The sequence below is a fragment of the Eschrichtius robustus genome, chromosome 4 (assembly GCF_028021215.1).
Source record: "Eschrichtius robustus isolate mEscRob2 chromosome 4, mEscRob2.pri, whole genome shotgun sequence".
Taxonomy (NCBI): domain Eukaryota; kingdom Metazoa; phylum Chordata; class Mammalia; order Artiodactyla; family Eschrichtiidae; genus Eschrichtius; species Eschrichtius robustus.
The window spans coordinates 106,203,370-106,222,980 of NC_090827.1; the positions used below are offsets into that span (position 1 = coordinate 106,203,370).

At 37.2% G+C, this 19,611-nt stretch overlaps 1 pseudogene; it reads right to left on the reverse strand.

Moving 5' to 3' along the window:
• Positions 1-1,335: 1,335 nt before the first annotated feature.
• Positions 1,336-3,197, reverse strand: LOC137763516 (ethanolaminephosphotransferase 1-like; annotated as a pseudogene).
• Between the last annotated feature and the right edge of the window lie 16,414 nt (positions 3,198-19,611).

Sequence of the window (19,611 nt, forward strand, 5' to 3'; positions counted from 1 at the left end):
GTTCTGTGAAAAATAATTTATAAATATGGGTTGCCAGCAGAAAATGATGAAGCCAGGTTGTTGCAGAAATTTCCACACAAAGCAACTCCCCAAGTGCAATATATTCTATAAATGTATCACAAACCTGTGTATATGTTAATCAGGGTGACACCTTATTTGATCCCTATGGTAACCATTTCCATGTTGGCACTTTCCTTCTGATCTTGTCAGTCTGTAGCCTGTATAATTTGCTATGCGGCACAGCAATCACTCCCTTGGAGAATAGTGATGGTGCATACAGATGAATTCTCTAGACAAAATATCATATCAACTTCCCTAATGGCAAAGGATCTGAATCCTTCTCATATCATAAAGTGGTTTCTTTTCTGAATACTACCTATAGAAACCAATGCCCAGAGGTAGTCAGTGACTGAAGATGAAGTGGGTAAAAGGCATTTCTAGAAGGTTGTTAAACCCAATGTAAGGGTTATATGCAAACCTCTTTCAGAAATTTAGTTAAATTGCAATGGACTTACCTCTCTCTCTCTCTCCTCTCCCTTCCTCCCTCTCTTCTTTCTTTCTTTTTCTATTTCTCCCTTTCTCTCTTTCTCTTTTGTTCTCTCTCTTTTTTTCTTTAAGTTTGTCCCGGTTATGTTCATTTTCACTCAATTTTATCACTAAGAAATAGCGAAGAGAAGCTATTGTAGATTTTGTACTGTGTTCAGGAATTGTACGGAACTTAACATTTAGATTACAATGCAACATTATAGTCCCATAGCCTTTTTTCTACAAAAGAGTTAGGTAACCTTGCCAAGTTTATTCACCCACTTATTTATTAGTTTATTCAACATAATTAATTAAGCACCTTCTATGTGCTGCTAGACTCTGAGCTGGACTGCATAGCCTGTAAGTAATGGATTTAAGATTTGCACACAATTTTGTTTGACCCCAAATTCCAAAGTGTAATGGGTTTCAGCATGAGAACATTGTTGGTAAAATCTCTTCATATCAGTTATTATCTGTTTCACTTTGGAATATTTCCCTGTCTCAAACAAATGCATTCCAGTTTCATCTCAGTTTTCCAGTCTTTTCCAAGAAACTGAGATTCCTTAAAATGCAAATTAAAGAATATCAAACAGCCTTAATAAAACAGGAAACTCAATGACACTTATAAATGAAAAGCCTAGGAGATATAGCTTCCTTTGGGAATGGGTGTATCTAGGTGCCAAAAGTATATCATCATGTATTACTCAATATCGTCCCACCTAGTCCTTTCTTTCTTTCCCTCCCTCCCTCCCTCCCTCTCTCCCTCCCTCCCTCCCTTCCTTCCTTCCTTCTTTTTTCTCTCTACTTTTCTCAGTTATGCTTCCTAGTAGGTTGGTTAGAGTTTTCAGATTTCTTATGCTGAACTCCAGCAACTCCTTTCAAATTACCTTCAAATTTACAAGAAGAGTTTTATATCTTAATAGTGCTAAGAAAATCATAAAATTGAACTTCATTTGGCCAACTTAGATTACATACATATTCCTTTTAAAAACAAAAACAAAACCAACATGGTCCTTTTTTATCAGCTAGGCTTGGGTCACTAGCATCAGCTTCATAGACTGAATTGTGTTTCAAGGTGTTATTTTTATAGCTTCTGAAAAAGTTTAGTAAACTCATTGGAAGAGTCACGCATAATGCACAACCAATGATCATTGCAGTGAATAGGTCTCTATAAAAGAAATTAAACAGGAAAGGTTCATACCAGGCCTCAACTCCCACAATCGCAGTCACTATGTAGACAAAAGAAATAGTCACCTGGCTAACGTCATATCCCCATGGCAGGAAAAGAATCCCTGTGTTATACTTTTCCCAGTGGGACAGGATGAAAGAAAATAAAACTACCCATAGCAGGAGATAAAGAACAAAAACACTGACACCAGATGATCCTCATCCAAAAATGGAATACACAGTTACAACAAAGTAAACACATGACCAACTATCCAGGCCATGGTCAAAAAGCTCCCCTAATGGGGTGCTGGAATGGGTTCTACAGGCTTGCTTTCCATCCACACCATCTAGAGTGTAGGCTACGAAGTTGAGGATGCCCACTACAATCCAAACCCAATCAGGTACATGCTTGTGACCTGGTACTGAAGCATAAAAGTCAGGATCAAAGTATGCCATAAGCAGAAAATTGAACACAGCCAGCAGAAAGCCAGAAAAGTTTATCAGATTTGGGGTCAGCCAAGTAGGGAGCTTCAGAGCCACAGAGGAGAGTGCAGCAATAGGGGTGCAGAGGGCAAAGTGAAGAGAGTCCCGCACAGAGGATCGGCACTGACCAGCACTCACCAGCCTGAGACACTTGTCTGCTCACCCACCGGGGTGGGTGGAGCCTGGGAGCTGAGGCTCGGGTTTCAGAGGTCAGACCCCAGGGAGAGAACTGCGGTTGGCTGTATGAAGAGAGCCTGAAGGGAACTAGTGTGCCACAGCTAGACAGGAGAGAGTCCGGGAGAAAGTCTGAACCTGCCGAGAGGCAAGAGACCATTGTTTTGGGGTGCGCGAGGAGAGGGGCTTCCTGCTCCATGTCCTCACAGTTGGCAGAGCACTGCCTAAGTGAGCTCCAGAGATGGGCGTGAGCTGCAGCTATCCTCTCGGACCCCAGAGGTGGGCAAAGGAGAGCTACTACTGCCGCTGCTGCCACCAAGAGTCTAGTGTGCAAATGCAGGTCACTACCCACACCCTACCAAGAGCCTGTGCAGCATGCCACTGCCTGGGTCTCATGATCTAAGGCCAAATTCCCTGGGAGAACACATGGCAAACCTCAGGCTGTTGCAACTACACACTGACATCTGCCACCACAGGCTCTCCCCGCATCACAATTATGACTACCCTACCCCTCCTTCTCCCTGGGCTGAGTGAGCAAGAGAGCCCTAATCAGCCGCTGCTTTAACCCGCTCCTGTCTGGGTGGGTAACAGATGCCTGAGGGTTACCTACAGGCAGAGGTGGGGGCAAAACTAAAGCTGAACTCCAGGAGCTGTGTGAACAAAGAAGAAAAAGGGAAATTTCTCTGTGCAGCCTCAGGAGCAGTGGACTAAATCCCACAATTCACTTCATAAACCCTGCATGTGTGGAATACCTGAATACGAGTGTTCCCAAAATTGAGGTAGTGGACTTTGGGAGTAACTGTAGACTTGGGGTTTGCCTTCTGTGTTTGATTTGGTTTTGGATTCATGTTTATATTAGTTTACTTTTTAGTGATTGTTTTCATTTGTGGTTTGTTTATTGGTTTGGTTGCTCTCTTACTTTCTTTTTTTCCTCTTTTTGTGAGTGTGTGTGTATATTTTTCTTTGTGTGATTTTGTCTGCTTTGTGTTGCTTTTACCATTTGTCTTGGGGTTCTGTCTGTTCTTTTTTTTTTTTTCTTCCTTTTCTTCTTAGCCATGTGCTGGTAGGGTTTAGGTGCTCTGACCGGGTTTCAGGCCTGAGCCTCTGAAGTGGGAGAGCTGAGTCCAGGACGTTGGACCACCAGAAACCAGGGCTTAAAGGAATGCCTTGCCCTTCTAATTCTGCCATTTTTAAAATCATTCCCCTGCAATAAAATGATTGTGCAATAAGTGTTGCTTATTTTCTCTGAAACCAGCAGCCTGGACCAGAGCAAAAGAGAGTGTGTTGGTGACATCATCTAATGTCTTGTGAAACAAATGTTGTATTTGTTGTACTTAAGTTATTACAAAACAATAATAAACTGTTTTATAATCTCTTTTTAAAAAAGAAATATGATAGGCAAAAAATAAAAATAAAACAGAGATAAATTAATTTCCAATTTCAATCACAGAAAGACAACTCAAGACCATAATGAAATACTACTGATATTTTACTCCTGAATGAACTGGCAAAATTTAAGAAATATGACCCTACCAATGCATTGCTAAAGCCTTAAAGAAAGAATAACTCTCATCTGGTGCTGTGAGATGTGGAAAGTGGCACAACCATTTTGGAAAACAATCCAGAGTATATCACAAAATTGATCATACACATACACTGTAATATGGCAATTCTATTCAGCTATAAAGTTAAAATCAGTCCTAGAGAAGCACCTGCTTACAGGACAAGGTCACATGTCAAGGTTGATCCCAGAAGTGTTTGTACCACTAGACTACCTAAGTTAGAAGGTGAGTTCAGGGGCTTCTGTCCTATTGCTATATCTTGACTTATGTTTATGTTACATATTTTCTACTAAGTTATCAAATACTAAATAATATAACACATTAAAACATTAAAAAAAATGACATACAAGGGGCATAAATAACATTCTATGAGCATTCAGAAGAGAGCATCATTACAATATTATTTTAAGATCGTGAAAGCAGGGAAATTCTTGCATGTGGTAGCATTTTAAGACACCCTGAAGGCTGTATTATTCATAATTTATACCTTGCCTTGTTTTTCAAAAGATATAAAATTCTTATAAACATGTTATAAAACAACATTTAAAAATAGCAAGGAGCAGAAAACAGGAGTTAGGGGAAAAATAATGAGTGAAAAAGAAAAAGGAAGTAAGAAAGGCATAAATTAGCAAATTGGAATTCACAGTATTCAGTTAATTTTTGTGTAGGAGGTTGGATGTAAATTTGCCTCTAACCAAATGAAGAGAAAAATACTGTCAGTTATTATATCAATAATTACTAAGTCTGTTAAAGGGCAAGGAAAAGGATTGTTTTGTTAGCTGCTTATTGATTTGTGTTTTGTTTTTTTCCTGGCACTATTTTCTTAAAAGGAGATGCTGTGAAACATGACAATAAAGGCCATTCTGAGAAAAATAAAAACAGAATTAAAGTACCTATGTAAAAATGAGCAAATAAATAAAGAAATAAACGGCGTATGTAAGAGGCATCAAAGAGGATTTCCACCTCATTTTGCTGCAAATGCTTGACTGGTGACAGTTAATAAGGTTCCAAAGACAGATTGGGACCAGACGGACAGAGAGGGACACACAGTGGTACTCAAAGGGTGGTCCCTGGCCCAGAAGCATCAGCACTTCCAGGGAGCATGTAAGACATGCAAATTATTGGCAACACTGCAGACCTACTCAATTGGAACCTCTGGGGATGAGGCTCAGAAATCTGGCTTTTAATGATCCTCCAGGCAGTTCTGATGTGTGCTAATGATTTTGAACCACAAGGCCAAACAGTTTGGATTATACACTATATGTAATTAAGTACCACTGTAGATATTTTCCAATCCTAAACCCCCCTTAAGTTCCCGTGCTCCTGTGCCCCAGGAACCAGGATAAATTTCTGCTGCCGTCACTTAGAAGTGGAACTATGATCCAAAGTAGATACTCTTGGCATTTATTTAGTGCATTTCAATCTGAGAGAAAGTTCTAAAGCAGGATGTCTCAAGAGCAACAATTTTGACATTTCGAGGCTTGATAATTCTTTGCTTTGGGAAGCTTTCCTCTGTGTGTTAGGATGTTTAACAGCATCCCTGTAGGATATTCAACAGTATCCCTGGCCTCTCTACCCACCAAATGCCACTAACATCACTTACATAATATAAGACAATCAAAAATATCTCCACACATTGCCAAATGTTTTCTGAGGGACAACATTCCCCCCAGTTAAGAACCGCTCTACTAAAATATTTCTAAACTAAAATATATACTCTGGTTGTCATTTGATCCTGGGGTTGTTCTCACCTATGTCCTTGGTGCTCAGGTTGTATAGGGAATTCTTCTAAAGTACTGAGTGTGCCAACTCAGAGTACATGTTATGATAAAGATGATGATGAAATTGATAATGGTAATCATGATGCAAATGAAATGATTTATAATAATTTATCTAAAAGACCTTGAAATGCTCTTACACCAGACAGCCCAGAAATATGTTAATTCCAGAGTCTTTCCAACATAACAGACTACTCATGCCTAATGTCAGCCCAGAAGAATCAATTTTCTAAGGTTTTGGGGATGACAGCAGTTTTTAAATTTATGTACGATTATCTTAGGAATTTATTAAACATTCATATTCCTGGGCCTTAATCTCAGTTATTTTGATTTAGTAGGCCCAGTTGGGGGCCAAGGAAATAGCATTTTAATAAGCACTCCAGGTACTTTTGATGCAGTTATGTGCTGCCCCTTGGGAAATACTGCTCTTAAGAATGGATAATATAGCAGGAACTCTGCTCAACATTGTTATAATCTAAATGGGAAAAGAATTTGAAAAAGAATAGGTACATGTATATGTATAACTGAATCACTTTACTATACACTGTAACAGTGTAACACATTGTTAATCAACCATACTCCAATATTCAATACAAATGTAAAAAAAAGAATGGATAATGGGAGCACTGACTCTGAAGAAAGCTGAGTTACCTTACTAATTAAGAAACATTTCCTTTCCAAAGACAGGTTTTAGTCTGGACTATTCACTGTCGCCTTCTATTGAGAGGAGCAAGCAGATAAATGATGATGTAAACAGATGAAACATACCTGATATAGAACCATAGGCACTGATGAGGAATGTAGCAAATTAAAACACAGCAGTCGCTACTAAGCTATAGGTGATTGTTGTCAAGCAACAATAAAGCTCATGAGTGCCAGGTCTCCTGATACCTAAACATAGACTAGAATTTCAGATTTTTATGTCAGCTCTTCTAATCTTAAAAAGAATAGTTATCAGTAATTCAATTTTTGTTCAAGCTCTTTTTATTTTTCAGACTGGATTTGCACTACAAATCTCTTGTTATGACATCTGTAATAATGGAACCAGTCCATTCGAGGGCCAGTGAACAAAAAACCATAGTGGAAGAATCCATGCCTAAGCTGGAAGGTTTCCTGAATTCCATCTCCACTGTACACAAAATCCCTCACTGTTTTTTGTTTTGGTTTCAGGTTTTTTGAATACCATAGCCCAAACTTTCAGTATGTAATTCTGTCTATACTTTGTACAGCTGGTGTTTTGGCTTGGGGAGAAGGAAGGGAAAAGATGCCAGGGGGAAGGAAGACATTTCCAGCTTTGTCTCCTGGTGGTTTCTGTGGAGACTGCTGTCATTGCATGCATTAGATATATTTGTCTGAGTTCTCCGTGGTGCTGAATGGTCCAAGAGAATAGGTAGAGTCAGAGCTAGGAGAGGAGCAGAAAGACACAGCACTGGGGAAGCTCTCCAGAGTGTCAATTGGTCTAAACCCTCTGCTTACATACATAAGTATGCTTGACAGAAGGAGGATGCGAGGCCAAAACATGGACACACTTAATAATAGTTATCAAGTATGGCGTACTTAATATATAGCAGGTACTGAGCTAACCCTTGGACCCACACATACATATTGTACATACATACACATGTACATACTTGCATATATACACACATGTCAGATATGTGGTGACACATGACTGGTAAATCTTGGAGCTGGAAATTAGAACCTAAGTCTGTCTGTCTACAAAATCCACGCTCATAAAATTATCACGTGGGGTTTACATTCAAAAATATTTAAAACAGCAAAGTCTTTGCAAATACTAAGTGCACAGTTTTGAATCATATCTGCTATAGACGACCATTCAAGGCACTACATCTGAAGTCCTAAGGTTAAGAGGAATGTTCTTATAAGCAGTACTCGATCCTGATGTAGTGAAGTTCTCTAATTCTCAAATGCAACCCATTTTATGACAAATATAAATTTAGTGATAGCTTTTTAAAATATTTTGTCACGGGAAAGAAGTACTACTCCATAGGTGTAAATATGAAATACTGAAAGAAATATTTTAAAATATATATTTAAAATATATCTTAAAATTAAGAAAATTCAGTAGTTCCCTTTCTTGCCAAAATCTCTGGAGCACTATAAAACCTTAGCATTGCTGCAGCTCTGTAAGGAAGAAATGCACAGAAATTCCCAAGTGGCATACCCACAGAACTGGATAACTTGGGTAATTCCAGCATCTTCACAAGTTTCTGAAATGACAAAGAAGAACAGAAATTGAACACTCCCATCAGATAGAGTGTACTTTAGAGATCTTCAAATGCAGAGCTCCTAATGATAAATAGGCATTCACTACATGAACAGTCAAGGGGATGTTTTTCTAAGCTAGTGATTAGCATACGGAAAGGTTAAAGGCCTTTAACCAGAATAGTCAGTTCATGGGAAAAAAATAATATAGTATTCCTACAAAGAAGAGCAGAGAGTAGTAGAAAACTAGCCTAGCAATAGGATTAGATTGAGCTCATTTTGAATTTAATGCATGTAAAATGACAATTTCATCCAATTGCTTAAAACCCACAAATGGGTCTCCAGTACTGCAGAATACTACTCAGCAGTAAAAAGAAAGGAACATGTACCACCATGGATGAAGCTCAAATAATTATGCTGAATGGAAGAAGTCAGACAAAAAAAGAATATATGTTGCATGTTCATTTATATAAAACTCTGGAAAGTACAAACTAGCCTATAGTGAAAGCAGATTAGTGGTTGCCTGGGGATAGAGGTAGGGGTGGCAGGGATTGGGGGAAAGAGAAACAACAAAGGGCTGCAAGGAAGCTTTTGAAGGTGATAAATATTTTCTCTCCCTTGATTTGAAGATGGTTTCGTAGGTGTGTTTATAAGTTATGAAATTATGCATGTTAAACACTTGTCATTTACTATATGCCAATTATACCTTAATAAAGCTGGCAAAAAATCAAACAGATAAAAAAGATACAGATACTTTGCATTTGGCTGCCTAAAAGTTCTGTGAGGATATACATAGAACCCAAAATAGTTTCCCATTGGAGTGGTATAAGAACTAGGTAAATAGAGCCTACAAAGGAAGAGGACATTTTGTCATATATCTCTCAATTAAATTAATCAGATATTTATTAAGCACCCTCTCTGTGCCAATTACTCTTTCTGACGTTAAAGATGCATTGGTAAACAATATAGAAAAATCACTATCATTGAGAAGAATATGGTGTAAGCATACCTACCATATAATTTAATTAAAATATTGAAGAGCAAAAATACTGTTCGAGTTTTATTTGTAAAATACCTATCTTTAAAATCACTACCATTGCATTTGTTTATATATGGAGAGGTAATATACATATATGTGTGTGTGTGTGTGTGTGTGTGTGTGTATGTGTGTGCATGTGTACACTTTTCATGTCATTTCTCTTTCCTAGAATGCCTTTCCTGGTCTCTTAACTTATTCATCTTTTAAACTTCCATTTACTCTCAAGGCAGATATAAAGTACTTCTTCCATTGTGAGTTTTTTTCTAATCTCAGTTGTACACTGATCACCCCTTCTTGTGTGTATTTACAAGGCCTCAACCATACTTCAATCATATCATCTGTTAAATTTCCTGCCACTTATTTATTGGCATTGGTGTTTCCTCCACTAGACTATCATCTTTGTGAAAACATTACCTGTGTATTCTGAGCAATTAGCAAAGTACCCAATATGTAAGTGTATACTTATTGAAAGAATTAATGCAGTGCTTCTCATTCCTGCCTTGGTACAGATGTTCTAAGGTATGGATGGAAAAGAGGTACAACCTACAGAATACCAGAGTTGGTCAGAAGCTCTCTATTCACAAGGATTCTAATGTCATTTCTGAATTCTAGACAGAAGGTCATATTTGTTTAGGAACGTCTGCCATGGGTTTAGTAGAGAGGAAATGAGGACGTATGCACCACATACTCGTGATTTTTAGACTTGGGAATATAAAATATGAAAATAAAATAAAACATTATATAAAACAGTTCTTTAAATCAGTTTTCCTATCCAAAACGGACTGTCACCCTTTCTTTCTAGAACGCATGGTCTTTTTTCTATTTGCTATGTTGGGTGTTAAAATTGAGATGCCCTTCATCTTCTCACATGTCCTTATTTAGATGAGATAAGAAATTAGTGGCAAATATACGGCTCTATAAAAATAAACATGAAGTTGGGAGTGGTTGAAAGATGAGAAAAGAGAAAAGGGAAAGACAGGGGGAATGGAAGATGACTTAGTGGAGATGGACAAAGAAATATGAAGTGTGAGAACTGTCCCTGACAGAGAAGGTCAAAGGATGTACAGATACTGAACGTCAACTTCTGTGGCAAACCTGCCCTGTGTGACTGCTGTTTCATGAACTCAAGGGATTTCAACTAAAATCTGAGTCAGGTGAGGGAAGAGAATGGCCACAAGATAAAATGGCTCCCATAGGTTAGAGAGCTTAGTATAGTTGTGAGGAAAACAGAGCTGAAAGTGACCATAAAAATGTAAAAGTTACACAAATCTTGGAGAGGCAATGGATTCTTCTGAAACATGATAGGAAAGCCAAGAAGACTTTATGAAAATATCACAGCACAGGGTGATATGGGTTACAACGAGCATAATATGATTACATACATCTTTGTAGATTACAGTAGATCTTTGATCATGATTTTGTCGGATTCTTATGACTATTCTGGAAGACAAGCAGGTCAGGAACTATTATCCATTCTGAAGTAACTGAGGCTCCTACAAGTTAAAAATCACCCTGGAGCCAGAGAGTCTGGGAGGGAGAATGTGCTGCAAGACCTCTCCGTTTCTGTTTCCCCTCCCCCTCCCTCCTCCTCTTCCTCTTCTCTTTTTCCCTTTATTTCCTTTCCTTTCCTTCCTTCCTTTCTCCCTTCTTTCCTTCCTTTCTTCCTTCCTCTCTCTCCTCCCTCCCTCTTTCTCTTTCTTTCTTTCCTACCAGACTGAGCATATGTGAACCTTCATTTAATAGTTCAAAGCTTATACATTGGCGGTCATGGCTGTGAACACAAGCAATAAACATACACAGTGATACATAAGACTACAGGAAATAAAGAAGATGGAACCATATTTTTATGGCAAGGATGCCTTGATATATGATCTACTTTTGAAATGAAGATGTAATGTAAACGTATATTTTGTCACTGATTTTTTTTGTCCCAGGAATTAAGCACAATAAAAGGCTCTGATTATGTGATTCTGCTTATTTGGCCTTGATCACTGAACATTTTATTAAAATGTAGCTTCTTGAGGTTTTGTGTGTATGTGTCAGTATACCATATATGTACAGCATACTGTATATGTGTACACATACACCCATACACACACACACACACACACATATATATAACTTTAAATAAATAATTTTTAACCAAAACCAAGGAGTTTTTATTTCTATGATTGTTTGACTGGGTTAGGAAATTGTATTTATTTATAAAGACCCCTCTGGCCAGAAACAGTGTTATACTCTGGATAAGAAATTTCTTTCTTCCTTGATGAAGACAACTTTTTTTTTCTTTTTATGGGAACTAAACTATTCTCCAATTCCCCTGGTGGGATATGAATTAATATAGTAGAACAGAGTTTACCCTCAACAGCTGCAACTTGCACCTGTGCAGTATATTCTTAATCCTTTTTCACTGCAGTATGATAGGGAAAAAAGGAGGGGAAAATGTTTTATGGAAACTTCCAACTGAGATGCTTAATGCATTATTAGGAACAGAAATTCTCAGTGGGATTTAACCATGCCTATTAAGAAGTAGGCTTAGGAACCAAATACAAAAAGTATATAACATTTCCCCAACCTGCACGGAGATCGACAGTTGGATCCACACTGCTCATTTTCTGGTTTTTCTCCAATATGTCATACTAAGGTTCCCCAGATAATTTCATCTCCTGGCTTCTTTGATCCATAGCCAACAGAGCAGAGACATTTATAATAGCACACTGGCATTATGTGAGAATCATTGGCCAAGACAGAACACAAATCAGCTCTGCAGTATGCCTGCTCTGCATCATTAAGCATTAATAAAGTGATGTCTAATTGTTTCTCAGTCCTGGGCTCCAGGCTCTTTATTGCTTGGTACTACTGTGCAGCTCCCCTTGGAAGTCAAGTTAATTCTTCCAACTGTTGAGATAGCAGGCACATGCTTCCCTATGGAAGCAATGTCATTAACCTGCTATGATTTGGAAGGTAAAGGAAGGGAGAAAATGTTCCTAATCATGGGCATCTAAGAAAACATCCTCTGTGCTGCTTTTAGATGCCAATTCTTTTACCTCTGAATCCCAAATGCTTCCATCCACTCTCAGCTTCTTGTGAAGATCTATGCCAACAATCAAAAATATCCTAGCATCGTCCATTGCTATTTGGATAAATTTTCAGCAATAGGTATGTATAAATGTGTACAACATCTGAAGAATCTTCTCTGGAGAAACTTTGTAATTAATGTATAATAAGAGAAAATTGGAAAATACAGATGATTAAAGCAGTCAGCCAACTTATACCATCACATAGAGATATGCCTTTTCATATGCCTTGTGTGTGTGTATATATATATATATATATATATTTATTTTTAAAAGGCTTTATGTGTCTAAGCAAAACAAATCCCTCTCATCAGAAAATAATGGTCAACTTACATGTGTGTGTTGGGAGTAGGAGAAAAAATTTATTGCTCACTGCTAAAAAAATAAAAGGAGCAAATGCTATTAACGACTGTCACTACACTTGACAATTTACTACATGGAGACTATGAGAGTATTATTATCTTTGCAAAATATTTCATTTCACCTAGAATCTCCCCATGAAGCCCATGTGGCAAATCTAGCTTAGGATTCAGTGCCAACTTTCACACTGGACAAATAAGACCTAAAATCTCCAAACGTAGCAAACAGTTCCTGTTGACCAAGTAGTAAAATAAAATTCAGGAAGGGGTAAGGGTGAGTTTGCGAAATTCAATGACCTCAGGAGTTATTAGACAGAAGACTTTTCATTTTTAATGAGGGCTCTAGGGGATTTAGGATACACAAATGAATGTGGTTTTGACTAAAAATATCAGTTACATATTGCATGCAAACATTTAAAGGAAGGTTAAGTTGCAATAAAGTTTCTGTGGAGTCAGGTTATATCAAAATGCGTTCTGAAGAATTTATTTGATTAATATGAATCCGCTGAATGACAAAGGAAGTAAATACCAATTATATTCCTCTTATTTGGAAATATTAGTGTCCTACAGTGAAACCAAAAGTATCCAAAGACTATATGATCTTTTAGGTATCCATTTTGCCATCATTTTAGATCACTGAATTTCTCTTTTTCTTTCAAGATACACTATAAAGTATCAGCCAGCCATATTTTTAAGTAGATGCATTTGCCTCTTTTGACTTAGTTTATTGCCCTTGTGGCTCCAAGAGTTGAATGCTTATGGCAACGCCCTGCAAGACACGTGTTGGTGGCTGAGACCTCTGCGTGCCTGTCACTTCTCTTTGGTTTATGTTGTACAGCTGAGTGGGTCTGTCCTTTGAGTGGCTGCAGGGACGGGACTGGGAGACAGAAATCAGAGTGACAGCTTAGCTCAAAACAGACCCATCATCACAGACTGATGTGCTGCACAGGACAAGTGCCTGCAGCTGGCATTTCCACCATATCCATGGGCTTAAAGGTACATATTTACTTAAAGTTATAGGATTTTCAGATCTGCATAGGAGCTTAGAATCCTTCTTACTTCACACTCGAAGATAATGGCACCTACAGAAATGAAGGGGCACCTTTGCCTGGTAAATGTCATGACTTGGACAACTTATATCTGCTGGCTCTCAGTACCCCTAGAAACCAGGCTCTCTCCATAGTCCCTTAATGTTACATTTTTTACAGCTCTGGACCAGGACAGCTGGAATCTTAGGTACATCCTTGGTGTGAGTAGAGTATTTTTTTTCTTTTTAGATTACAGTCTCCCTCTTACACAACTCAAGCTGCCTTGCAGGTATGAACAGGTGATGTATAAGGAGAACTTTAAAAGAAAATGTGACTCAGTATAATCCCATTATCTTTCTGGAAAGCTGTTCAAAATCTAGGCCCTGTGTTTGTTTAAGCTCTCAATATGTTTTTTGATATAAGATCTCTCATTTTATCTATAAAACAGGGACTCAATCAATGTATTTTATTTGATTCAGTTGTCCCATTGAATTATTTGGGGATACATGTGACAAAGGAGAGTGGGCTGACAACTAAGTAGATGAAACTGTCCACAGAAGCAGAAATCAATTCTATCCATAGTATAGAATAATCCTTCCCATCAAGAAGGTTATAAATACAGTAGACAAATACTTCCAGCTGTACAGTCTTACCTGTCCACCAATTTACCCCTTCCTGGCCTAGGCAGTATCAAAAGAAAGGTGTAAAGAGGGTGTTAACAATAGGGCTAGAAGGCGGGTTCAGTCCATTCCAGATGTGGTAGTTGACACCTTGTCTTAACTTTGTTCTCGGTCTAACACCCCATGTATCATTGACAATGGGGCAATCAGGAAACATAGTCAAAGACTGAAGTATCACGATTAGGTGTTAATAATTAGGACAGGAACTCCTCTGACTGAAACAAACATTTTGGTAATCTATTTCTCAAAGTTTTACACTAGATCTTTTTTTAATCTGACTTTTTTTTTTTTAAACATCTCTATTGGAGTATAATTGCTTTACAATGGTGTGTTAGTTTCTGCTTTATAACAAAGTGAATCAGTTATACATATACATATGTCCCCATATCTCTTCCCTCTTGCGTCTCCCTCCCTCCCACCCTTCTAGCTGGTCACAAAGCACTGAGCTGATCTCCCTGTGCTATACGGCTGCTTCCCACTAGCTAACTATTTTACGTTTGGTAGTGTATATATGTCCATGCCACTCTCTCGCTTTGTCCCAGCTTACCCTTCCCCCTCCCTGTATCCTCAAGTCCATTCTCTAGTAGGTCTGTGTCTTTATTCCTGTCTTGCCCCTAGGTTCTTCATGACCATTTTTTTTTTTTTTTTAGATTCCATATATATGTGTTAGCATACGGTATTTGTTTTTCTCTTTCTGACTTACTTTACTCTGCATGACAGACTCTAGGTCCATCCACCTCACTACAAATAACTCAATTTCATTTATTTTTATGGCTGAGTAATATTCCATTGTCTATATGTGCCACATCTTCTTTATCCATTCATCTGTTGATGGACACTTAGGTTGCTTCCATGTCCTGGTTATTGTAAATAGAGCTGCAATGAACATTGTGGTACATGATTCTTTTTGAACTATGGTTATATGCCAAGTAGTGGGATTGCTGGGTCTTATGGCAGTTCTATTTTTAGTTTTTTAAGGAACCTCCATACTGTTCTCCATAGTGGCTGTATCAATTTACATTTTTATCTGACTTTGAAATTACACTTTTTTAACCCAGTACTACAATTACACTTTTTCTTCTTCTGCTCATTCTATTTGGAAAACATGGATTTTTTTTTTTCTTCTCTTTTTTCTACCCCATTTAAAGCCACAGGATATGATATTCTGAGCTGTATTGCGGAACCTAATTCATCAATAGGTATGGGTTTAATGCTGCCTTATTGCAGAGCAAGAGGGTGAAACAGACAAATAAGATTTTAGCTTTATTTTGAAGTGTTTTGATCCAAAAGACCTTCAGAAACCACAAGGGATCATGCTTTGAAAACCACTGAATTAAAAGATATTCTCCTGAAACTAACTATGTTTACAATAAGAGTTTGGAGCATGGATATATATGGAAGAGGTAAAGCAGGGTTAGATGCTGATATTTGAAAATGGGTAAATTGCTGAAAATGGTCAAAGACATTTCTTATACCAGGAAAAGAAAGAGAAAATGAATGGAGAAAAGAAAGTACTTGACTAAGGTAGAAAAGAAAGTACTTGAGTAAAGTACTTGTTCTAGAAGACTCAAGCCTCTTCAAGTGTGGTAATGCTGATGCAGCACGTCTTAGACATGTATAGATACTTGAGGATATATACCAGGTATATATACTTCCAAATAAGAAAAATGTTCTCTAAAACTCATTTCCTATAGATTGTATAGAAGTAAGAGTGCACCAAACTGTTTAACAAATCAAGATCCCTATCAAAACAGAAACTAATGAGGACACTTACCTTACTGAGGAGCCCTAAACTGGGGTGGAGTTGTAATTCTAAATTAGATATTCATTTAGACCTCACTGAGAAACTGAGGTTTAAACAAAGATTGGAAACACATGAGGGATGTAACCATGTAGGTATGTGAGTGAAGAATATTTTAGGCAGTGGGAATAGCCAGTGCAAATGCCCTAAGTCAGGAAAATGCCTAGAGTGTTTAAGAAAAACTATAAGGAAGCCAGTGTGACTAAAGAAAAGTAACAATAGAATGGTTGTAGAATCTAAGTTTAAAGAGGTAACAGAGAGCCAATGTGTAGGGTTTTGTTGGTCATTGTAAGGACTTTGGCTTTTACTCTGACTTATACTGGGAACCATTACAGGGTTTTGAGCAGAGGATTAATATGTTCTGACAAACATTTAGAACTATTCTTGATTCAGCAAGCATTCAGTGAAGGGGGACAAAGATGGAAACAAAGACAAGTAAGAAGCTACGATCAGGAGCCCCCAAGGTGATCTAGATTAATTCCTTCCCTCCCTGATTTATGCACTCGCTGCTTCTCAACTTTAAGAGCTGGGGGCTCATTCATCTCCCTTCTCTTGAATCTGGGGCAGACTTAATGACTTGTCTGAGTAATTAAATGATATGGGAGTAATAGAAGGTCTTCATAAGTCCCACAGCTTTGAAATAATTTTCTTAAATCTCACTGTCAAGAAGCTCCAGCTTAGAACTTAGTCTCCATGCTGTGAGAAACACAAACTACATGGGAAATCCATATGTAGATCATCCAGTTGACAGACCAAGATGAGCTCTAGTCAACAGCCAGGATCAACGGCCTGGCAAGTGAGTAAACCGTCTTGGATATCCAGTCTTCATGTGTTATCAGGCTGTGAACGCATGAAAGACCTCAAGTGAGAATCACTCTGCTGAGCCCACTCAACCCAGAGAACAATGGAGAAAAGTAAAATATTGCTTTCAATCACAAAAAATGTTTTGAAGTAATTTGGAGCAATCTATGCAGCTATAGATAAATAAAGTATAAGCTATTGCTTAATCCATAGGGAAGTAGCAGTAGAGGAGAGAGAATAGTTCGGAGTCTCAATACAATTGACGTAGAGCATAATGGATCATCTCAGTGATTGATGTGCAAGTGAACTTGAGAAAAAGCAAGAATTAAGTATGACTACACAATGTTTGACCCAATCAATAGAGAGGTGGGTGAGAATTGCTATCAAATGAATTGTTGGATGACTATAGTTTGAGGAAGCATGGGGAAGGAATAAGCTTTTGAACAGAGAGGTGAGAAAGGAGAGATTTAGGAATGCATTTGGGACTGTAAGTAGGATAGGCAAACAGGAGACATTAAAAACAGGAAGATTACTGAAAGACTGTGATTAGAATCCATTTATAAGATAAATCTGGCCTTCTTAAGAGTAGTTTCAGAATGGATGGCAGAAAAAGAAAATGTGCACATCAAAGAAAACTTCAAAGAAGACAAACGACAAAGTCAAATGTCAAAGAGTCATATTATTTGGAAAACATGGTTATAGTTTATGAAGTTAGGCATAAAGACAATGTCAAGTGTTCTATAGTCAGGGACAGATAAATGGAGATTTTTTCAGAAATGAGGAATTTGTGAAAGTATATGAAAAGTGCTGTGTAAATTGTTTTTAGTAATTAATGGGTAAAGGAGAAAAGAACATATATACGTTTCCCTTTATGGGGAAGAGCCAGCATGGATTATGATTTTTGTGTTGTAAGCATGTGTCACTCTATTTTTTGTCTGTATTTATTTTCTTTCTTTATGGATATGATGAAAGATAGTTTTGGTTTTGTTTGTTTTCAGGAGGAAAGTAAATTTGTCATGTTCTGTCCTAGTCCAAAAGTGTTCAGGTTAAATGTTTTGGCTTTATTTGTAAACCAGAGGCACTTGAACTTTCAAGGAAAATCCATATTTTAACAGATTTTCAACGTAATTACAATATATTAGTGATCCAAATAGATTTACATAAGCTTTAGTTAAATACAAAAAGTGAATATTCTTTGTATACAAAACACAAGCCCACCTTTCGCCTTCTGAATTAGGAAGAAAGGAAATATAAACACTTTTAAAAGATCGATGCCAAAAAAAATTGTTTTACAACAAAGAACAAAGAAAAAGGAGGTCTTTGCTTTTACAATCTTCTCTCTTTGCTATTCTCTTTTAAGAAGTTAAGGAATGGGGATAACATAAGAAATGGAAGTAGAGTCAATGCCATTTTGTCAACCTGCAGCAAAGAACAGCACATTTATTTTGCTGCTTGAAATGCAATTGAATTTAGAAACATAAGTCCATCATAAAATCTGATCCATTTCTCACTGTCAGTTTTCAGAGCTGTTCTCCAAAAGACGTAGGTGGTGTTGATGAATTTTCATTTACTCTATCTATCCTAAAAGCTTGATATATGGTATCATGTCTAATTTTTTTAGCCTCAGGGTCAGTACTTAACATTGGAAATTCAACTCAAACCTATTAATTCCCTATATGCCTACACATATAAAAAACTTTTAAAATTTGTCGGTGTAATATTTTCACTACACCCAAGTATAGCTGTCTGGAGACAGCTGACATTTTACAGTAATAACTTTGTGGCAGGCAGTTTTCAAAGAAGTTTGTGTGTATCATTTCTTTTAATCTTAACAAGACACTGATGATGTAGGCATTATTATTCCTAATTTACAGATAGAGAAACTGAGGCCCATAAAGATTAAGTAACTTACCAATGTTGCATAGCAAGTAAATTGCAGAGCAAATATTTAAACCTGAGAATTCTGGCTAGAGAATATATATTTCCAACCACTACACTATTACTGACTTATGTACATAAGACGAGAAAGAAGAGATAGAGTGCTATCAAAGGAAGTAAGATTAAGAAAAATCAACATTCTGAATTATTAATGAGATATAAAATTTTCCTAAGGGCTTATAGAAAAGTCCCCTTAGACTTGTAATAGAAAATATCAAATAAATCTGAATTCATGCTGCTCAGTGAGTGACTGGATTAAAAAAAACAAAAAAACAAAAAACGGTGGTATATCCATACTTTGGAATACAATTCAGTAACAAAAAAGGACAAACTATTGATACACACAACAATTTGTATTAGTTGCAAAGGCACTGTATGTAGTAAAAGAAACCAGTATCAAACAGTAATTTACTGTATGATTTTGTACCAGAGGTTAGGAGTAGGACTAGTGGATTACTATAAGGATGTAGGTCAAGTGAATTTTTGAGGGTGATGGAATTGTTCTGAATCTTGATTATAGTGGTAGTCACACAAATCTGTACATCTTTTAAAATGTATAGTCAATTAATTTTATAAAAGTGAAAAAAGTCAATTTTACTGTATTATCATACTTAAAAAATAAAATTTTAGTACTTGTGGGGGAAAAAAGAGTCATGATTCAAGACTTGGTCACTCCACTTAAAACTGTGGATCCTTGATCAAGTTGCTTAAACTCTTATAGCTTCAGTTTTCTCTCTTTAATTAACAATTAATTAAAAATGTAAGCATTAATGGTAAATTATGTGAGCTGCTCAGTACCATGGCTGAAAAATAGAAACACTCAATAAATGGTTATGAATACTGTTCATTGTCTTAAAAGGAAAATTAACATAGCTTCCTTTGCCCTTTTTCCAGATTCCCCAATTATAGATGTCATGATCTGGTCCCAGGAAGAAAGCCTCCTGCAGGAGCTATCAACAACGACATCGTGTCC